The 20,344-nt window shown below is 43.9% G+C and overlaps 1 non-coding gene across 1 annotated transcript; it reads right to left on the bottom strand.

Moving 5' to 3' along the window:
- Nucleotides 1–15,296: 15,296 nt before the first annotated feature.
- Nucleotides 15,297–15,371, bottom strand: Trnas-cga. Its single transcript has one exon. It is a non-coding gene; the product is annotated as a tRNA-Ser (tRNA).
- Between the last annotated feature and the right edge of the window lie 4,973 nt (nt 15,372–20,344).

Here is a 20,344-nt window from a genome sequence, read left to right as displayed (position 1 = left end):
TTAGCTGGCGCACATCAAGAGCCCGTTTCGCCTGGTGACCGTGTCGAGAAGAAGGCGCGCCAACATCCAGCTTTTGCAACAGTGACGGCCGACAATGAGTGACTGTCGCCTCCTCCTCGATCGACGGCTTCAAACCTTCAATCAACCAACAAGGAAGACTGGAAGCACGTAAAGTGTTAGAACTGTATGGCAGACCTCAGCTTTTCAAACTGTTCAAATCACAAAATTACAGCAACGTAGCATGAACCTTTGTTGCTCGTTGTCCCAATTGCATTACCAAGCAGGGTCCCTTCCTTTTCCGGAATGAACACGAGTGTCGTTGAAATTCAAACGCCAGCATCATTCGGTTTCACTGCTTTAATTTCAAAGTTCAGTTAAGGTATTCATAGCTGGCTACAATATTTAGATTACACAAGCACAAATTAAGAGTGCGAGTTTTGTTGCCGTATTTTAGCTTACCTGTGACTGCAGCTCAGCTTGGTACGTACTAAATTTTACTATTGTTAATTGTTCAGAATCATTTTATTCAAGTTCAAAGTCAAATCTCTTATTTCTAAATTGCGTAGATTCAAGTAGCTTTTGAAATGATTGTTGAGGTAGTCCAAGACTAACCGTATCTTACTGAATTTCGATGTGCTTCAGAAAGAAAGCTCACTATTAACTTTAGTCACTAAATTACCTTTCGATTTTCCGGTTTTATTAATTCTTTTGCTAAATTAAGTAAGAGTGTAGCGAAATTTATTACTTCTGACAAGCTTTCAGTTTTCACACTACACGTGTCAACCTTCAGTTGCCACGCTTCTAGTGCTAATTATATGTGTAATAACCTTTCTTTTTCAGTTACTATAGTAATTGTCCTTAGGACTGGCGACCGTAATTTCCCCCAAATCTCAAATATCTAATTAGCGCCAATTAATTGTTAACGTGACGACCGCACATTTACTTTCTTTATTAACTTTAACACTTTTCAAAATTAATTTCCACCAGTTTCATTTGCATTTTTCCTTTCATTTAGATGTAACCCTTTCCTCCCCCTTTACCGACAGATTAACTTCGGTGACGATTGCTTTTCCCAAATTTCCATTAGGTACACGCGGTTTAATTTTTCACTGTCATTAAGGTCGATAAGTGAGGGGGAGGTTACAAGTTATAGTAATGGTTGTGCAGAAGTGTTCACCAAATTATAAGAGATGGAAAAAAATCAAATCTTACAATATTTCAAAAGCTGGAATTTTGACAACTAAATATGGTGAAAAAGTTTTATTACTTTTATATGATAAATATAAAATTACTCTTGCAGACCGTTATACTAAAATCTTTTCAGAAGTTGATGATAAATTAAAAAGAATTTTTGGGTTATTTATTTATAATTTAATATTAAATTTCGAGTAAATAAATTATTTTTTTAAATTAAATGAAAACTTCGTTCACAGATATAGCTACATTTTTAAATGGGGGAAACAAAAGAACTGAAATCTTGGTTTTAAATCTGACACTTGTGAAAAAATATGTTCTTGGGTTGAGAATAATCATAAATATAGTACTTATGTGAGACAGTATTGGGTACGAGATTGGCGTCAAAAAACCCTGCCCGTAAATATATGGGAATTGCACGACTTGAGTAGTTATTTTTGGTCTTGGACCACCAGAAACCTTGGTAAGAACTTTTTTTATCCCTATGAGGCAGTACCACTGATGTATTGGACTAAGTGGGCCAATGCACTACTGACCAAGCGATCACAATGTTTAGGCTCATCAGTGTACTTTATTGTAATGATTATTAAATCTCCAGGCATTTGTGGCACGTTTTAAAATAGGGGTTATGTGGCTGGTCGTCAGCATCATACTATGAAAGCCATTCCTCTTCTCCCCCCCCCCCCCCCCAGACCCTCGCAGGATTGGAGCTTGAATCTGTGCTTCGGGGATTGCCTGGGTTTCTACTGTGAGTTTCCACCTGGTAGAATATGGACAACGCCAGTGCCGCAGGGCCTTCAGAGGCCTGTTGGAAAGGAGTTCAGTTTAATTTTACAGTATGGATACACAGTATAAACCACCCCCGATACTCGTCGCATATCTCGGGGTAAATAGTGTTGTGCACGAAACATCCGTTGCAGCGCCCGTGCCAAACTCCACTGTCTTCTGAATACTCGAAAAACAAAAAATTATGGAAGTAAAAGTGACAATATGTTCTCGCAGGGAGAGCACCCCGTTAAGTGGCGCGGATGGTCACTGGCTGGTGAGCAGCGTCTGGCTTGTAACAGCGCCCTTCCAGGAGCGCAGCGTGGAGCAGGGGAGAGCCGCCGACAGCGCGGCTGACGTACGGCCGCGGCCCGCTAATGGAACTGGCCGGCGCTGCCTCGCCTCGCCTCGCCTCGCCTCGCCTTGATTTGTTGTTGCCGCCGTGCTTCCCGCGGCCGCTGCGCGTGAAATGGGTTCGCGCCCGTTCCGCCCGCACTGGTTAACGGCCGCTCCGGCGCCCAAGCCACGCGGCCAGAGAGCTGTCCATTTCGTGAATTACAGCGCGACCCTTCTTAAAACTGTTCCCCACCTACGCAGCACTCGAAGTCTGCCGTCGGTTTAATGGTGGGTCGGAGACAAACAGCGCGCTAGCCGCAGTACGGCAGTGCTGTGATTGCGACGAAACAAAATGTAAATACTGTCTGATAAGAGTTATTGATTGGCTTTCAGAGCATAATCTCTCTTTGATTTATAATCTGAGGTGGATACCTCCTAATATATCTGTCGGACCCCCATTTTGCCCGGCAGAGGACAGCAACTCTACTTGGCATTGACTCAACAACTTGTTGGAAATCCGCTGCAGAAATATTGAGCCATGCTGCTTCTATACCCGAAAGTGTTGCCGGTGCAAGATGTTGGGCATGAACTGACCTCTTGATGCTGTCCCATAAATGTTCGATGGGATTCCTGTCGGGCGAACTCAGTGGCCAAACCACTCGCTCAAATTTTCCAGAATGTTTTGACATGGAGCATTGTGATCCATAAAAATGTCATCGTTATTTGGGAACATGATGTCCATGAATGGCTGGAAGTGGTCTCGAAGTAGTCGAACGTAGCCATTTCCGGTCAATGATCAATTCAGTTGCACCAGAGGATACAGTCCATTCCAAGCAAACACAGCCCACATCGTATTGGAGCCACGACCAGCTTTCACAGTGCCTTGTTGAAAACTTGGGTCCACGGCTCCATGCGGTCTGCGCCAGATTTCAAACCTATCATCCGCTCTTCCAACTGAAATAGGGACTCATCTGACGATGCCATGGTTTTCCATTCGTCTAGGGTCCAGTCGATGTGGTCACGAGCCCAGGAAAAGCGCTGCTAGGATTGTTAAGCTGCTAGCAAAGGCACTTTCGTCAGTCGTCTGCAGCCATAGCCCATTAACGTGAAATTTCACTGCACTGTCCAAACGGATAGGTTCTTCGAAATCCCATATCGATGTTGTTGTCGTTGTGGTCTTCAGTCCTGAGACTGGTTTGATGCAGCTCTCCATGCTACTATATCCTGTGCAAGCTTCTTCTTCTCCCAGTACGTACTGCAGCCTACATCCTTCTGAATCTGCTTAGTGTATTCATCTCGTGGGCTCCCTTTACGATTTTTACCCTCCACGCTGCCCTCCAATACTAAATTGGTGATCCCTTGATGCCTCAGAACATGTCCTACCAACCGATCGCTTCTTCTAATCAAGTAGTGCCACAAGCTCCTCTTCTCCCCAACTCTGCTCCATACATCCTTATCAGTTATGTGATCTACCCATCTAATCTTCAGCATTCTTCTGTAGCACCACATTTCGAAAGATTCTATTCTCTTCTTGTCCGAACTATTTATCGTCCACGTTTCACTTCCATACATGGCCACACTCCATACAAATACTTTCAGAAACGACTTCCTGACACTTAAATCTATACTCGATGTTAACAAATTTCTCTTCTTTAGAAACGCTTTCCTTGCCATTACAAGTCTACATTTTATATCCTCTCCACTTCTACCGTCATCAGTTATTTTTCTCCCTAAACAACAAAACTCCTTTACTACTTTAAGTGTCTCATTCCCTAATCTAATTCCCTTAACATCACCCGAGGTAACTCGACTACATTCCATTATCCTCGTTTCGCTTTTGTTGGTGTTCATCTTATATCCTTCTTTCAAGTCACTGTCCATTCCAGTCAACTGCTCTTCCAAGTCCTTTGCTGTCTCTGACAGAATTACAGTGTCATCGGCAAACCTCAAAGTTTTTATTTCTTCTCCATGGATTGTAATACCTACTCCGAACTTTTCTTTCGTTTCCTTTACTGCTTGCTCAATATACAGATTGAATAGCATCGCGGAGAGGCTACAACCCTGTCTCACTGCCTTTCCAACCACTGCTTCCCTTTCATGTCCCTCGACTCTTATAATTGCCATCTGGTTTCATTACAAATCGGAAATAGCCATTCGCTCCCTGTATTTTACCCCTGCCACCTTCAGAACTTGAAAGCGAGTATTCCAGTCAACATTATCAAAAGCTTTCTCTAAGTCTACAAATGTTAGAAACGTACGTTTGCCGCGCAGGATTAGCCGAGCGGTCTTAGGCGCTGCAGTCATGGACTGTGCGGCTGGTCCCGGCGGAGGTCCGAGTCCTCCCTCGGGCATGGGTGTGTGTGTTTGTCCTTAGGATAATTTAGGTTAAGTAGTGTGTAAGATTAGGGATTGATGACCTTAGCAGTTAACTCCCGTAACATTTCACACTCATTTGAACATTTGAAACGTAGGTTTGCTTTTTCTTAAGCTAGCTTCTAAGATAAGTCGGAGGGTCAGTATTGCCTCACGTGTTCCAATATTTCTACGGAATCCAAACTGATCATCCCCGAGGTCGGATTCTACCAGTTTTTCCATTTGTCTGTAAAGAATTCGCGTCAGTATTTTGCAGGTGTGACTTATTAAACTGATAGTTGGGTAATTTTCACATCTGTCAACACCTGCTTTCTTTGGGATTGGAATTATTATATTCTTCTTGAATTCTGAGGGTATTTCGCCTGTCTCATACATTTTGCTCACCAGATGGTAGAGTTTTGTCAGGAATGGCTCTCCCAAGGCTGTCAGTAGTTCTAGTGGAATGTGTGTACTCCCGGGGCCTTGTTTCGACTCAGGTCTTTCAGTGCTCTGTCAAACTCTTCACGCAGTATCATATCTCCCATTTCATCTTCATCTACATGCTCTTCCATTTCCATAATATTGCCCTCAAGTACCTCGCCCTTGTATAGACCCTCTATATACTCCTTCCACCTTTCTGCCTTCCCTTCTTTGCTTAGAACTGGGTTTCCATCTGAGCTCTTGATATTCTTGCAAGTGGTCCTCTTTTCTCCAAAGGTCTCTTCAATTTTCCTGTAGACAGTTTCTGTCTTACCCCTAGTGAGATAAGCCTCTGCAGCCTTACATTTGTCTTCTAGTCATGACCGATTAGCCATTTTGCACTTCCTGTCGATCTCATTTTTGAGACGTTTGTGTGGTGTCACCGCCAGACACCACCACACTTGCTAGGTGGTAGCCTTTAAATCGGCCGCGATCCGTTAGTACACGTCGGACCCGCGTGTCGCCACTATCGGTGATTGCAGACCGAGCGCCGCCACACGGCAGGTCTAGAGAGACTTCCTAGGACTCTCCCCAGTTGTACAGCCGACTTTGCTAGCGATGGTTCACTGACAAATTACGCTCTCATTTGCCGAGGCGATAGTTAGCATAGCCTTCAGCAACGTCACTTGCTACGACCTAGCAAGGCGCCATTACCAGTTACTATTGATGCTGTAAAACATGTACCGTAAAGAGCGATGTTCACCAATTATGGATTAAAGTTAAGTGTTCCAGCAGCTACGTACGTTTTTTGTTAGTATAATTTCCTTGACCTGTTCCAGACCTCACGCCAGCCTGCGTGAGCTAAAACGCGTGCCTTTCGGCTTCCTGTCATAGTGCGTTGGCTCTCTTGCCAATCCACAACAGTGTGTATTCCTTTTTGCCTGCTTCATTTACTGCATTTTTGTGTTTTCTCCTTTCATCAATTAAATTCAATATTTCTTCTGTTACCCAAGGATTCCTATTAGCCCTCGTCTTTTTACCTACTTGATCCTCTGCTGCCTTCACTACTTCATCCCTCAAAGCTACCCATTCTTCTTCTACTGTATTTCTTTCCCCCATTCTCGTGAATTGTTCCCTTATGCTCTCCCTGAAACTCTGTACAACCTCTGGTTTAGTCAGTTTATCCAGGTCCCATCTCCTTAAATTCCCACCTTTTTGCAGTTTCTTCAGTTTTAATCTACAGTTCATAACCAATAGATTGTGGTCAGAGTCCACATCTGACTCTGGAAACGCCCCACATCGATATCTGCTGTCATTTCACGGAGTGTTGCTTGTCTGGTTGCACTGACAACTTTACTCGAACAGCGCTTCTGTCGGTCGTTAAGTGAAGGCCGTCGGCCACTGCGTTGTCCGTGGTGAGAGGTAATGCCTGGATATTGGTATCCTCGGCACAATCTTGACACTGTTGATCTCGGAATATTGAATTCCCTATCAATTGCCGAAGTAGAATGGCCCATGCGTGTAGCTCCAATTACTGTTCCGCGTTCACCGTCCGTTTATTCCCGCCGTGCGGCCATAATCAAGTCGGGAACGTGTCCACATGAATCATCTGAGTACAAAAGACAGCTACATCAATGCACTGCCCTTTTATTCCGTGTGTGCGCGATACTGCCGCCAGTTGTATGTGTGCACATCACTGTCCAATAATCTTTGTCACCATTGGGCACAACTGCTTAGTCTTCTGCTGCCGGAGTCACTCAGGATGAAAGTTCTCTGGCCATGGTACCACGTCATATTGTAAATAACGGTCATTGATGAAACCAACGTTTAGACCTCACTTAGAGTGAGTGACATTCTTCCGGATGTACTCCTCAGACCGAGAAGAAGGCCACTGTAACTGTGGCCGAAAAGTTGGTATCATGACTGACAGTTGTTGACAAAATGACACACTACCACACCCAGAAAACTGTCTTCGATATGTTTTAGAGAAAACATGCAGCATGTTCATTTTTGCGTATCAAAGAGCTAATAATCGAGGCACGAAGTTCAAGCTGATGGACGTGGTTATTAACGAGATTTCAAGTTCAAAATATGCTTTTATTATACAGGGATCAGAAATTTGAGTATATGAAGGTGATGGAACATTACCAACTTCACAAGCTGCAGAGGGATTTACGACAAACGTTTTTGTTATGTTATGTTAACCGGGGACCTAGAAACGACGGAGAGGCGCCGCCCCTCCTCAGCCGCAGTGGTCCACAACCCCACGACGACTACCGCAGTCCACTCCACCCCTTCGCCGCCCCACACCGAACCCAGGGTTATTGTGCTGTTCGGCTCCCGATGGACCCCCCAGGGAAGGTCTCACACCAGACGAGTGTAACCCCTATGTTTGCGTGGTAGAGTAATGGTGGTGTACGCGTACGTGAAGAACGTGTTTGCGCAGCAATCGGCGACATAGTGTAGCTGAGACGGAATAAAGAGAACCAGCCCGTATTTGAAAACGCAGATGGAAAACCGCCCAAAAACCATCAACAGGCTGGTCGGCTCACCGAACCTCGACACAAATCCGCCGGGTGGATTCGTGCCTGGGACCAGCGCTCCTTCCTGCCCGGAAAGGCGTGCATTAGACCGCACGGCCAACCGGGCGGGCCACGACAAACGTTTACGAGTATATCTACATCTACATCTACAGCCATACTCCACAAGCCACCTGACGGTGTGTGGCGGAGGGTACCTTGAGTACCTCTATCGGTTCTCCCTTCTATTCTAGTCTCTCTAATTTTATCCTCATGGTCTCTTCGCGAGATATACGTAGGAGGGGGCAATATACTGCTTGACTCTTCGGTGAAGGTATGTTCTCGAAACTTCAACAAAAGCCCGTACCGGGCTACTGAGCGTCTCTCTTGCAGAATCTTCCACTGGAGTTTATCTGTCATCTCCGTAACGCTTTCGCGATTCGTAAATGATCCTGTAACGAAGCGCGCTGCTCTCCGTTGGATCTTCTCTATCTATTCTATCAACCCTATCTGGTATGGATCCCACACCGGTGAGCAGTATTCAAGTAGTGGGCGAACAAGTGTACTGTAAACTACTTCCTTTGTTTTCTGACTGCAATTCCTTAGGATTCTTCCAATTAATCTCAGTCCGGCGTCTGCTTTACCGACGATTAATTTTATATGGAAATTCCATTTTAAATCACTCCTAATGCCTACTCCCAGATGATTTATGGAATTAACTGCTTCCAGTTGCTGACCTGCTATATTGTAGCTAAATGATAAAGGATCTTTCTTTCTATGTATTCGCAGCACATTACACTTGTCTACATTGAGATTCAATTGCCATTCCCTGCACCAACCGTTAATTCGTTGCAGATCCTCCTGCATTTCAGTACAATTTTCCATTGTTACAACCTCTCGATATACTATAGCATCACACGCAAAAAGCCTCAGTGAACTGCCGATGTTATTCACAAGGTCATTTATATATCCTGTGAATAGCAACGGTCCTACGACACTCCCCTGTGACACACCTGAAATCACTCTTACTTTGGAAGACTTTTCTCCATTGAGAATGACATGCTGCGTTTTGTTAATTAGGAACCCTTCTACCCAATCACACAATTGGTCTGATAGTCCATATGCTCTTACTTTGTTCATTAAACGACTGTGGGGAACTGCATCAAACGCCTTGCGGAAGTCAAGAAACACGCCATCTACCTGGGGACCCGTGTCTGTGGCCCTCTGAATCTCGTGGACGAATAGCGCGACCGTCTGTTTCGAAACCCATACTGATTCCTGCGGAGTAGATTTCTAGGCAGCCAAGAATTCAGCGAATTCTGCTAGCGAGCCTCGTCTAGGCGGAAGTGCCACATCAGTCAGCCTCCTGCACAGCTCCCCCCCGCCGTGCTACACTGTTTGACCGTGAATTGGGGTAGAGAGAGGAAACTGCGAATGCGCCACATATAAATGGCAGTGCAGTTGCATTGGATACGACTTGGTTTTGTATTTCACACTTCGCAACAACATAGTACACAAATAATACAGATTTTTCAGTATTACTTGTTTTTGTCGCGCTGAAGACAGAATATAATTTTTATCTGGTACAAACTGCGAGCATACGGACAGACACAGACAGTTTCACAGATTTTCGCACTCACGGAAACGTGACTTATTTAGTTTAAAAAGCGAAAAAAAGACCTTTCACATAAAAATTTCGATCGAAATGTTGCAGCACTTTTGCAACCTTATTATGTAGACGTCGGAACTCTTCCTCAGGACATCGATACAGACGTCCTGCACAGTTTTAAAGAAAAGGAATGTCAACAAAACGAGAATTACCTTGCAGGTTAATCAGTTACATCTCCATATGCACAAGGACACTTTCAGCTGTAACGGAAAACGGTCTCAAAAATAACTCGAAAACGGATGTAAGACTGACAGTATCTTAAAAAGGCTTAGGAAACTACTATTACTTTCGCTCAAGGGCACAGTAAATTCTTAAGGCCTCGCGTTTTATTTAACGAAAGTGAGCTTGGAGAGTGGGACTGTGCTCTCAGAATGTGTCTCTTCTATAAAGGCGATTTTGTTGTGTGAACTTGCGTACTTTCAACTTCTCCTACAGCAAATCTATTGCTTGCATGCGGCTACTACATTCTGTGACTGATAATTTACGGAAACTTGTGACAGGGGTACCTCTCATTAATGCGGTCCCTTTTTGAATCTTTATTTCCCCAGATTATCTCGAGTTTCGGTGTTTGGAGTTTCGATACTGCCCCTTTTATAAATCAGTTCCTTAATGGGCGAGGAACGCCCGCTGTAAGGCCCGAAGTCCGACACCTGGAGCAGGAGGTTGATAGGTGTGTGATCTGTTAGGGAACAGTGTTAGTCGGTGCCCCTTTGCTGATCTGCGACAGTTTCATGCAGCAATACCCAAAGGCTACAAGATGGTTGGTGTACATTATCCTATAATACTTTTATACAAATTATTTTACAAGTTAGTCGTGTACATACAACATTTGATTGAAGCCGTTCCAGACGTTCTTGAGCTATGCTCCTACATCAATCCCCCCACCCTTTCCAGCTTCATTCAAAAATGTTCAAATGTGTATGAAATCTTATGGGACTTAACTGCTAAGGTCATCAGTCCCTAAGTTTACACTCTACTTAACCTAAATTATCCTAAGGACAAACACACACACCCATGCCCGAGGGAGGACTCGAACCTCCGCCGGGACCAGCCGCACAGTCCATGACTGCGGCGCCCTAGACCGCTCCACTAATCCCGCGCGGCCCAGCTTCATTCTTATGCGTGGTAGATGGTTCTCACCACCACAAAAAACCTTCGCGGGCGTGCTCATAACTGCTCACCCATGTTTCACCGCAGTTGGGTGAATGGTACAAGAAAGCATAGAAGGAAAACAAACATACAACAAATATTTATGTCTATATACATTATTTTTGATCTGCATATCCACAATGTCATTAACGGACAGAAAATAAAACTTCCATCTCTTAATTTTATAAAGAAATTATTGCAAATAATTGTCACCTTTTTAGTTTGGGATGGTCAAGTTATATCACATCAGGAAACAATATTGCAATGGAAATTGTATGATCCACAGAAGGCTGCACGAACATGTAGTTTCAAAATTTTGACACGTTGAGCCAAAGTGATGCTCTTTATGAGCTCCTCAAGAGCACTGTAACACACCGGTCCTATTTGTCTGTTGGGGTCGTTCTCGTGGCTGTCAAGGGAGCAGAGAAGGTTCTTGACACTCATTCGTAGAGAATTTGAAGGGTCTGGAGCTGATGTTTTGGTCTTTCTATAAACCGTCTATAATTATTTGTGGTCAGAACCTACTAGATTGCTAACGCCTCATGATTTTTAGCTGTTTTCCAACACTGATCGTAAATAAATTGCAAAAAAGTTCCTGGCAGAAATCAGCACTTTGCTGAGGAATGCTGTTAGTGGAGACAGGAAATGACCAATTCCTGCAGTCTGCTCCTGATGCTGGTCGGTTGTAGCTTCAGTGTTTAAAGTATTTCGAGGAGCTGTTGGTATTCAAGAAATAAATGAGCCAGTCGGGATCCCTCCTGGATGTAGGATGCATGTCGTGGAACAGAGAAGATATTTTAAGATTGCAGTATGTGTCGATTGTGGGGTGGGTGGTCGTCAGTGATCCATACAATTATTTTAAATACAGAAAGTTTGGTTCACAATTGCAATTCCATGCACAGCCACAGGATTCTGATGAATCAGTTTCGACTTTGTAAGAGATTGTTTTGATTTTAGTAATGACGCATGCGCTCGGTATGAACAGGCCACACAGCTGAGCGTGCAGTCATTAGCTGCCAGGAGGTAGTGTTTAGGAAAAGTGGCGATTTTTGAAAGTTGGTATCAAAGCCAATACCTTATTTCCGTGGAAACTTAGAGGGTAGTCTTTTCGAGTTATTTTTCACCTGATGAGTAGTCCCATTTAGACTTGGCGGGGATTATGGACGAAAGTTATTCGGAACCAGTCGAACGTGATGTATTGACTGTTAACAGTGATGTTTTGCAGTCGAGTAGTCGGATCTCGGAATCTAGTTGAATGCAGCTAGATAACTATGGGGTATTAATAATTGATTTGCAGTTGTGACAAGTTTAAACCTTGATGAAAAGCTCTCGGATATCCAAGCAGGTGCCAATGTTAAAATACTGCGATGTGTCGAAGAGTATCATACCCATCATCTCCTATTTCGCCAGGACATGATGTGATCGACACTCTTCGAAATGCCGCTATATTTTAACATTACCACCATGCAGGAATCCCGAGAGCTTTTCATCAACAGCATAAGCCGCTATAGCTCACACAAACTATAATCCTCTCTCACGGATCAAATAGAGGCTGACGACCCCGTCTGCGTCTATTTTCTAAGAATAGTTCTGCAGAGAATTGGTTCCACCTTTAAACGTTTCCTAATTAATTGACGAAGAACTGCGTAGCGTGATTTGCCACGTGCGTCAGGCGATTCCGGGAGTTCGTGCGACCTCAGGGAAGATCCGAGAGTAGAAGGCAGGGAACGCTTCAGTTTAGTCCTCAGAATGTAATCCTACTGAACCAGTAACATGGAACAAGTTAATGAACTTGCGAGATGCCGGGGCTAGCAGTGTATTTAACACTAAATTCTTCTCGAATCTTCATATGAAAATGATGCTCTAAGCCCCCCCTTTTCTAATTAGGTCGAACACGTGTTAGAATGTGAAGAACTGATGCGTTGGAATGGCCACTGTGTGACAAATTGTTGTCAGAGAGAAAGCACACTGAAAGTTGTTAGGTACAGCTCATTATTTCCTCTGTTCACCATCTGTTTCTCCAGCAGACCTGTTCGAGTTAATCTGATGTCCCTTGAGATTTGAAGGTCCCATGTTGATAGGAGGATAGTAAAATTAGTAACAGTCAAGCCGGCCAGATTCATAGTCTGAACCCTACTAAGGGTATTTGTGATATCATCTAACTAACCACTCGGAAACTTCATTCTCACAATATATAGCAACTGTGTGAGTTGTGCGTAGGAATTTTGTAAAATTTCTCTGCACCTACGCACTTAGAACTTGTACAGTCGACAACATGACGAGGTACATTTGTTTTACTTGTATAATATACACTAAGACACATTCGGATAAGCAAGATGTTGTGGCTAGTATAACCTCGAACCAGGAACCATTGGTGCAAGTGAATGCTGCTGATGCCTCCTGATCTGTTAGGGAAAGCTGTGGGCTCATTTGTTTGCTTTTACTAGTACGACTGAAAGCTAGACAGACAGCCTGTTCATGGCCCGTGCGTGTCTTACATGCTAATAGCATTTTCTATTTAAATTTCAAATTTTAACCTTAGTGTTTCCTGCTCGTCACGCGTGTGAGTATTAGCGGTGATATCATAGCCCGACCTTCGCTTCCGAAACCGGTGTCACCTACTACTGTCTAACAAAGCATTTGTGCTCACATTCCAAACTAACTTCAAGTACCTTACGAGTTCTAGAAAGTTGTAAGTAACTTTGTCTTTGCTCATCACTTCACTCTACCCTTTACTTCTCTAGCTCCCAATTTCGTTACGTCCTTTTGTAGCAAACAGCCCTTCTCAAATAAAAACAGATTTCAGAGGATTTTTTAACCATATCTGGCGCCCATTATGGGCGATTTTCTAATCGGTTAAGATATCACCCTAAGGAAACTTCTCTTGTTGTTCAGGATTACAAAGAACTGCCTATTTTAAAGTAAACATTGGGTGAACTGCATTAATTGATAGTCCTTGGTGATTGTATAAATCTTCCTTATCAGATGGCCGAGATTTACATTATCGTACGCTCCTCTTAGGTTCACGAATGCCATACCTATAATTTGCCCTCTCTCGTATCCGTTCTCTATGAATTGAGTTAGGATCTGGCCACAACATGATTTTCCTGGCCGAAATCCTGCCGGTTGTTTGATTACGCTCTGATCTACATAACCTAATATGAGGTTCAAAATCATTCTTTCCAACAGTTTGTATAGATGACACAGAAAAGAGACTGGTCGAAAGTTCTTGGGATCTGTCGAATCTTTCCCAAGTTTCAGTAAGGCTACCACTTTCGCTTTACGCCAGATTTTGGGTGCCTGTAGTTTAGAAACGCAGTTGGTAATTAGATTTAAAATCCACTTTTTAGTGTCTGGTCTGGTCTGAACCTCTTCATTTGTTCTACTCGTAGATTAACTAATTCTGGAGCTTCGTTATTCTTCATGCAACGCATGGCGTCCTCTAGTTCTGCTGATGTGAAAGGGCAGGCAGTAAAATAATTTTCTTCAGCATATCTTTGTAGTTTGGTCTTGACTTAACTTCTTTTCGTTTTTCCATTTAATACCAGGTGATTAGCTACTTGATCAGGAGCTACATTAGCCATTTCAGCGGGAGCTTTAGTGTGGTCATCGTTGAGGTTTTTCAAGAGTTTCCAGACTTTATCACTGCTATCCTTCATGTCTATCTTTGTCACTAGATTGCACCACTTTTTCCTTCTGGAGGCAGATATGTTCCAATTGTTTCTTCAGAAAAGGGGTCCTCATTGAATAGCTGTTCATATTTCTTCAGCAGTGCTTTTGAATCTTTAAGTCCTGGAATATATGTAGTTCTGCATCCCCCTAGGGATGTGTCTTCGTGATATGGTTTTCACTAGGTTGATAAACTGGCCACACATTTCTGGGATGACTTCCACATTTTCCACTTCCTTAACCAGATCTTCTGTGAAATTATTTCACTGTACTCTCTTAAAATTAAATCGTCTGTTGAATGGGACTCTTTGTGGCACCACAGCTACTTCCACAGAACTGATTACAGGGCCATGTCAAGAATGTGGGATTGATTCCATAACATCTTTCTTCGACTGGTGTGCTATATATGTTCACTTACTAAGATGTTATCAGGGTTATATCCGGAGCGCCACCTTTCGCTGTAGAAAGAGGGTGGTTTCTTAGGATCGTGTACAAGCTTGAGTTTCCCGCTTTCGGCCCAATCTTCAAGGTCTTCTCCATTCTTATCCGTGTCCCTGTAGCCCCATGATGACCTATGACAACTGAAATCACCCATAACCAGTTTTATTGGTTTGCGACAGAAATTATTTGGTTCCTTGGAACTGAAGTCTGTCTTTGGTGGTTTATACAATGATTTTATTGTGCATGACTGGACTTCAGCGGTCAAAACTTCTATATCATTTTCTGCCGTTAGATTTATGTATAGAATTAGAAGGTCCGGTTTGGCGAATATTGCGCTACCATATTGAACGATCAATTTCATTCCATTTACCTTTGGCCTCGGCTCATTGTGGCTTCTGTGGGCCTCTTATATCAAAAGAAAGACACAATTTATGTTTTCAGATGTCTGGCAGCAGAGCTTCTTTCTCATATGATATTCCTTCGAAGTTAATGAAGACTATTCTCAGAGCTGGATCTGATAAAAGCCTTTTGGGATTCTCATTTTTGTTGTCCTGGTGGTGGAAGGATCTGCCGCTAGTGTGTCTCCTAACGTTGCCCAGAGCCCAGAGTACGCCCGATCCTTTGTGTCAGCATATTATCAGCAGAACAACCCTCGGGGAGGCTCCCTCCTTTAACCCCTTGATGAACCCTGAACAGCATAACAGTCTAGAATGAAATTTTCACTCTACAGCGGAGTGTGCGCTGATATGAAACTTCCTGACAGATTAAAACTTCTTCTGAAACTGCCGGACCGAGACTCGAACTCGGGACCTTTGCCTTTCGCGGGCAAGTGCTCTACCAACTGAGCTACCCAAGCACAAGTTTGGAAGGTAGGAGATGAGGTACTGGCAGAACTACAGCTGTGAGGATGGGGCATGAGTCGTGCTTGGGTAGCTCAGTTGGTAGAACACTTGCCCGCGAAAGGCAAAGGTCCCGAGTTCGAGTCTCGGTCCGGCAGTTTCAGAAGAAGTTTTAATCTGTCAGGAAGTTTCAGCATAACAGTCCGTCGAACACATCACAATAATGTATATTTAGTCATTCGAAAAGAATGAAATGCAAAACGATAACATAAAATTTAAATTTAAAAGTCAATGAGGCAAAAATCAAAAATGAAAAGGAAGAACTGAAGAAATCTCAGCTTGCGAATTTTATAATTCTTGTTTCTATACCATAGTTTATCTTTCAGCAGGTAACTTATGTGCTGTGCAGGATAATGGTAATATGATGACAGTGTAAGGATACAAAAGTATTAAGTCACAATTTAAGGAATGAATCGAACCAAGCTTGTATAAAATTAATACACACTCAATTAAACAACACAGGTTGTTTCTTGTAATACACTCCTGGAAATTGAAATAAGAACACCGTGAATTCATTGTCCCAGGAAGGGGAAACTTTATTGACACATTCCTGGAGTCAGATACATCACATGATCACACTGACAGAACCACAGGCACATAGACACAGGCAACAGAGCATGCACAATGTCGGCACTAGTACAGTGTATATCCACCTCTCTCAGCAATGCAGGCTGCTTTTCTCCCATGGAGACGATCGTAGAGATGCTGGATGTAGTCCTGTGGAACGGCTTGCCATGCCATTTCCACCTGGCGCCTCAGTTGGACCAGCGTTCGTGCTGGACGTGCAGACCGCGTGAGACGACGCTTCATCCAGTCCCAAACATGCTCAATGGGGGACAGATCCGGAGATCTTGCTGGCCAGGGTAGTTGACTTACACCTTCTAGAGCACGTTGGGTGGCACGGGATACATGCGGACGTGCATTGTCCTGTTGGAACAGCAAGTTCCCTTGCCGGTCTAGGAATAGTAGAACGATGGGTTCGATGACGGTTTGGATGTACCGTGCACTATTCAGTGTCCCCTCGACGATCACAAGTGGTGTACGGCCAGTGTAGGAGATCGCTCCCCACACCATGATGCCGGGTGTTGGCCCTGTGTGCCTCGGTCGTATGCAGTCCTGATTGTGGCGCTCACCTGCACGGCACCAAACACGTATACGACCATCATTGGCACCAAGGCAGAAGCGACTCTCATCGCTGAAGACGACACGTCTCCATTCGTCCCTCCATTCACGCCTGTCGCGACACCACTGGAGGCGGGCTGCACGATGTTGGGGCGTGAGCGGAAGACGGCCTAACGGTGTGCGGGACCGTAGCCCAGCTTCATGGAGACGGTTGCGAATGGTCCTCGCCGATACCCCAGGAGCAACAGTGTCCCTAATTTGCTGGGAAGTGGCGGTGCGGTCCCCTACGGCACTGCGTAGGATCCTACGGTCTTGGCGTGCATCCGTGCGTCGCTGCGGTCCGGTCCCAGATCGACGGGCACGTGCACCTTCCGCCGACCACTGGCGACAACATCGATGTACTGTGGAGACCTCACGCCCCACGTGTTGAGCAATTCGGCGGTACGTCCACCCGGCCTCCCGCATGCCCACTATACGCCCTCGCTCAAAGTCCGTCAACTGCACATACGGTTCACGTCCACGCTGTCGCGGCATGCTACCAGTGTTAAAGACTGCGATGGAGCTCCGTATGCCACGACAAACTGGCTGACACTGACGGCGGCGGTGCACAAATGCTGCACAGCTAGCGCCATTCGACGGCCAACACCGCGGTTCCTGGTGTGTCCGCTGTGCCGTGCGTGTGATCATTGCTTGTACAGCCCTCTCGCAGTGTCCGGAGCAAGTATGGTGGGTCTGACACACCGGTGTCAATGTGTTCTTTTTTCCATTTCCAGGAGTGTATAAGGGAAGTTTACAGAGATAAGGTGAAAGAGTACAAGAGACACAAATTACGTTAACAATATTATGTAATCTACATGTATTCCTTTCACGAAAAAACAATAACAACAATTGTCTCAATGAGTAATTTCTGTCAGAAGTGAAAACTCATGCGATGTTTGTGCTATAAAGTGTTCCGTGTTCAGAGGCCATTACTTACATTGTGCGATATCACCAAACAGTATCTATGGATTTGTATCTGTATCTCTGCATTTTAACTAATGTTGTTATGTAACTTCCGTGATTTGCAAATTCTGAGTAAATAAAGTTCCATGTTGACTGACGTTAATCATTTTTTCGTCTTAAACGTGTGACAACACGAGGGACGGAATATTTTGTAATTTCTGAGACACCTGCAGCAATTCATGAGGACTTGTACATCGATTTATAGGACTAAACTCTGAAACTCCTTGTGTAACATACAACGCCCGCTCTCAGCTAAGTCATTTAAACATGGCGACCTTCAGTTTACTTGCATTCGGTATTGAAATTTCTCAGCTTACTGCACGTATATTTGAGTAGAAGGCAGAAGGTAGAAGAATAATTTTTCATCTACGTAACACGTGCACTGACCTCTAGTGAGAACGTTTAACATTAAGGCTTGTCCAGTGGTGCCACCTTTCATCGACGTCACATGTACAACTAAACATGGGCAAAGATACTGAACAACGGATAGTCTCTTCAAGCTGAAAAGTAAATGAGAAACACATTCCAGTACTACACGCTTCGCTAGTTAAATAATTTTTTTCACGATTTCACGCCCAATATTGAGATAGAACACGTTAGCAATCGATTTCTGGAAACAATCGATAGTTTAACGACCTTGGATGACGTTGTCCAAAACTTACTTCACGACGCAGAATTCGAAGCTCACATCTTAGCGTGTGAAGCCTATAAAAACTCTGTAAAGGGGAGAGATTCTGGAGGCAAAATACAATACTGACAAGGGAACCTCCCCATCGCACCCCCCTCAGATTTAGTTATAAGTTGGCACAGTGGATAGGCCTTGATAAACTGAACACAGATCAATTGAGAAAACAGGAAGAAGTTGTGTGGAACTATGAAAAAAATTAGTAAAATATACAAACTGAGTAGTCCACTGGTCGCATAGGCAACATCATGGACAAATTGAGCTGAGGAGCATCGTGGTCCCGTGGTAGCGTGAGCAGCTGCTAAACGCGAGGTCGTTGGTTCAAGTCTTCCCTCGAGTGAAAATTTTATTTTCTTTATTTTTGCACAATTATTATCTGTCCGTTCGTTCATTGACGTCTCTGTTCACTGTAATAAGTTTAGTGTCTGTGTTTTGCGACCACACCGCAAAACCGTGCGATTAGTAGACGAAAGGACGTGCCTCTCCAATGTGAACCGAAAACATTTGATCCCAAGGACATAGGTCAACCGATTCCTCCACAGGAAAACACATCTGATATATTCTATACGACACTGGTGACGGCATGTGCGTCACATGACAGGAATATGTTGTCGACCCACCTAACTTGTACACTTGGCGAAGGGGTAAAAAGATTCTTCTACCTTGCCCGATTTAGGTTTTCTTGTGGAAGTGATAATCACTCCCAAAAAAGTGTTGAAAACATAAGAGTTTGTCACATAAACTGAAAATAAAAAATTAAACTTTCTACTCGATGGAAGGTTTGAACCAAGGACCTTTCGTTCCGCAGCTGTTCACGTTACCACGAGACCACGGCGCTCCAGCGTTCCCAGTGTCCTTGACGTTGCCTATCTTCCCATAAACTACTCAGTTTGTATATTTTGCTTATTTTTTCACAGTTCCACACAACTTCTTCCTGTTTTCTCAATTGATCTGTTTTCAGTTTTTCAAGGCCTATCCACTGTGCCAACTTATAACTAAATATGAGGGGGGTGCGATGGGGAGGTTCCCTTGTGAGGGGAAGATTTTCAGATGCCACCGCCTACAGGATGACTCCTGGGGTTTTTACACATCCGTGTAGCTACGGTGTTCGACTGCCACTGAGCAAATTATAGCCATTTCCGGTAACATCAAGCACTGGCTTCGTTTCTGCGAACATTTCGAGCCCTCTGTCGAGGCAGACTTCATAGCTACCCTCTACAGCCGGCCGTAGTGGCCGAGCGGTTCTAGGCACTACAGTCTGGAACCGCGCGATCGCTACGGTCACAGGTTCGAATCCTGCCTCGGGCATGGATGTGTGTGATGTCCTTAGGTTAGTTAGGTTTAATTAGTTCTAAGTTCTCGGGGACTGATGATTTCAGAAGTTAAGTCCCATAGGGTTCAGAGCCGTTTGAACCATTTTGAACCCTCTACAATGGTATTACGGACAATAAACGGAAAAAGTTGCAGCATACAACTCTAGTGAAGAAGCACTGTCTCACGTAGTTATATAAAAAATTCAATCGCTACTTATCTTTTCGATGGCTGCAGTAATAGTCCAGGGGCCGCAATTATCTACCCATTACTGTCGAATAAAGACATTAGCATGACGTAAGTTGGACACACTGAAATAGTTTAACTGACATTGCTCTTTCTTTTAGGTTCACAATTTTAACAGTTTCAACAAACAGTGTTCATACGCCATGACCTTACGGAACCGATTAATAATCACTAGCCCACATGGCGCCAGCGATAACATCCAAAGACGATCGTACACCAAACATACATATCTTCACTGTTTAGACAAATAAATAAGGTTTTCTCTGACCATACGAGGACGTTAACAAAATACGTGTTCATATAGTGATTTGTTTCATTAGATAATTTTCATTTTGCAAGATATACCAATGTATTCATTTTTATTTGAATTGATCATAAGAAATACTAAGACGCCTAGTTTTCTGGAGTGAACATTTTTTCGTATAAAAAGCGTACTGAATAATCTTACATATCAAATAAGATAAACAGTTAGGAATAATGGATAAATGCAATAAAAAGAAGCTCCCCAGCAAAACAACATTGGTAACAGATTTAAAGGGACCCGGCTTCGGCCGATTCAGTACAG

This window comes from Schistocerca piceifrons, chromosome 3, assembly GCF_021461385.2.
Source record: "Schistocerca piceifrons isolate TAMUIC-IGC-003096 chromosome 3, iqSchPice1.1, whole genome shotgun sequence".
NCBI classification, from domain to species: Eukaryota; Metazoa; Arthropoda; class Insecta; order Orthoptera; family Acrididae; genus Schistocerca; species Schistocerca piceifrons.
This window is presented reverse-complemented; position numbering and strand designations above follow the sequence as displayed.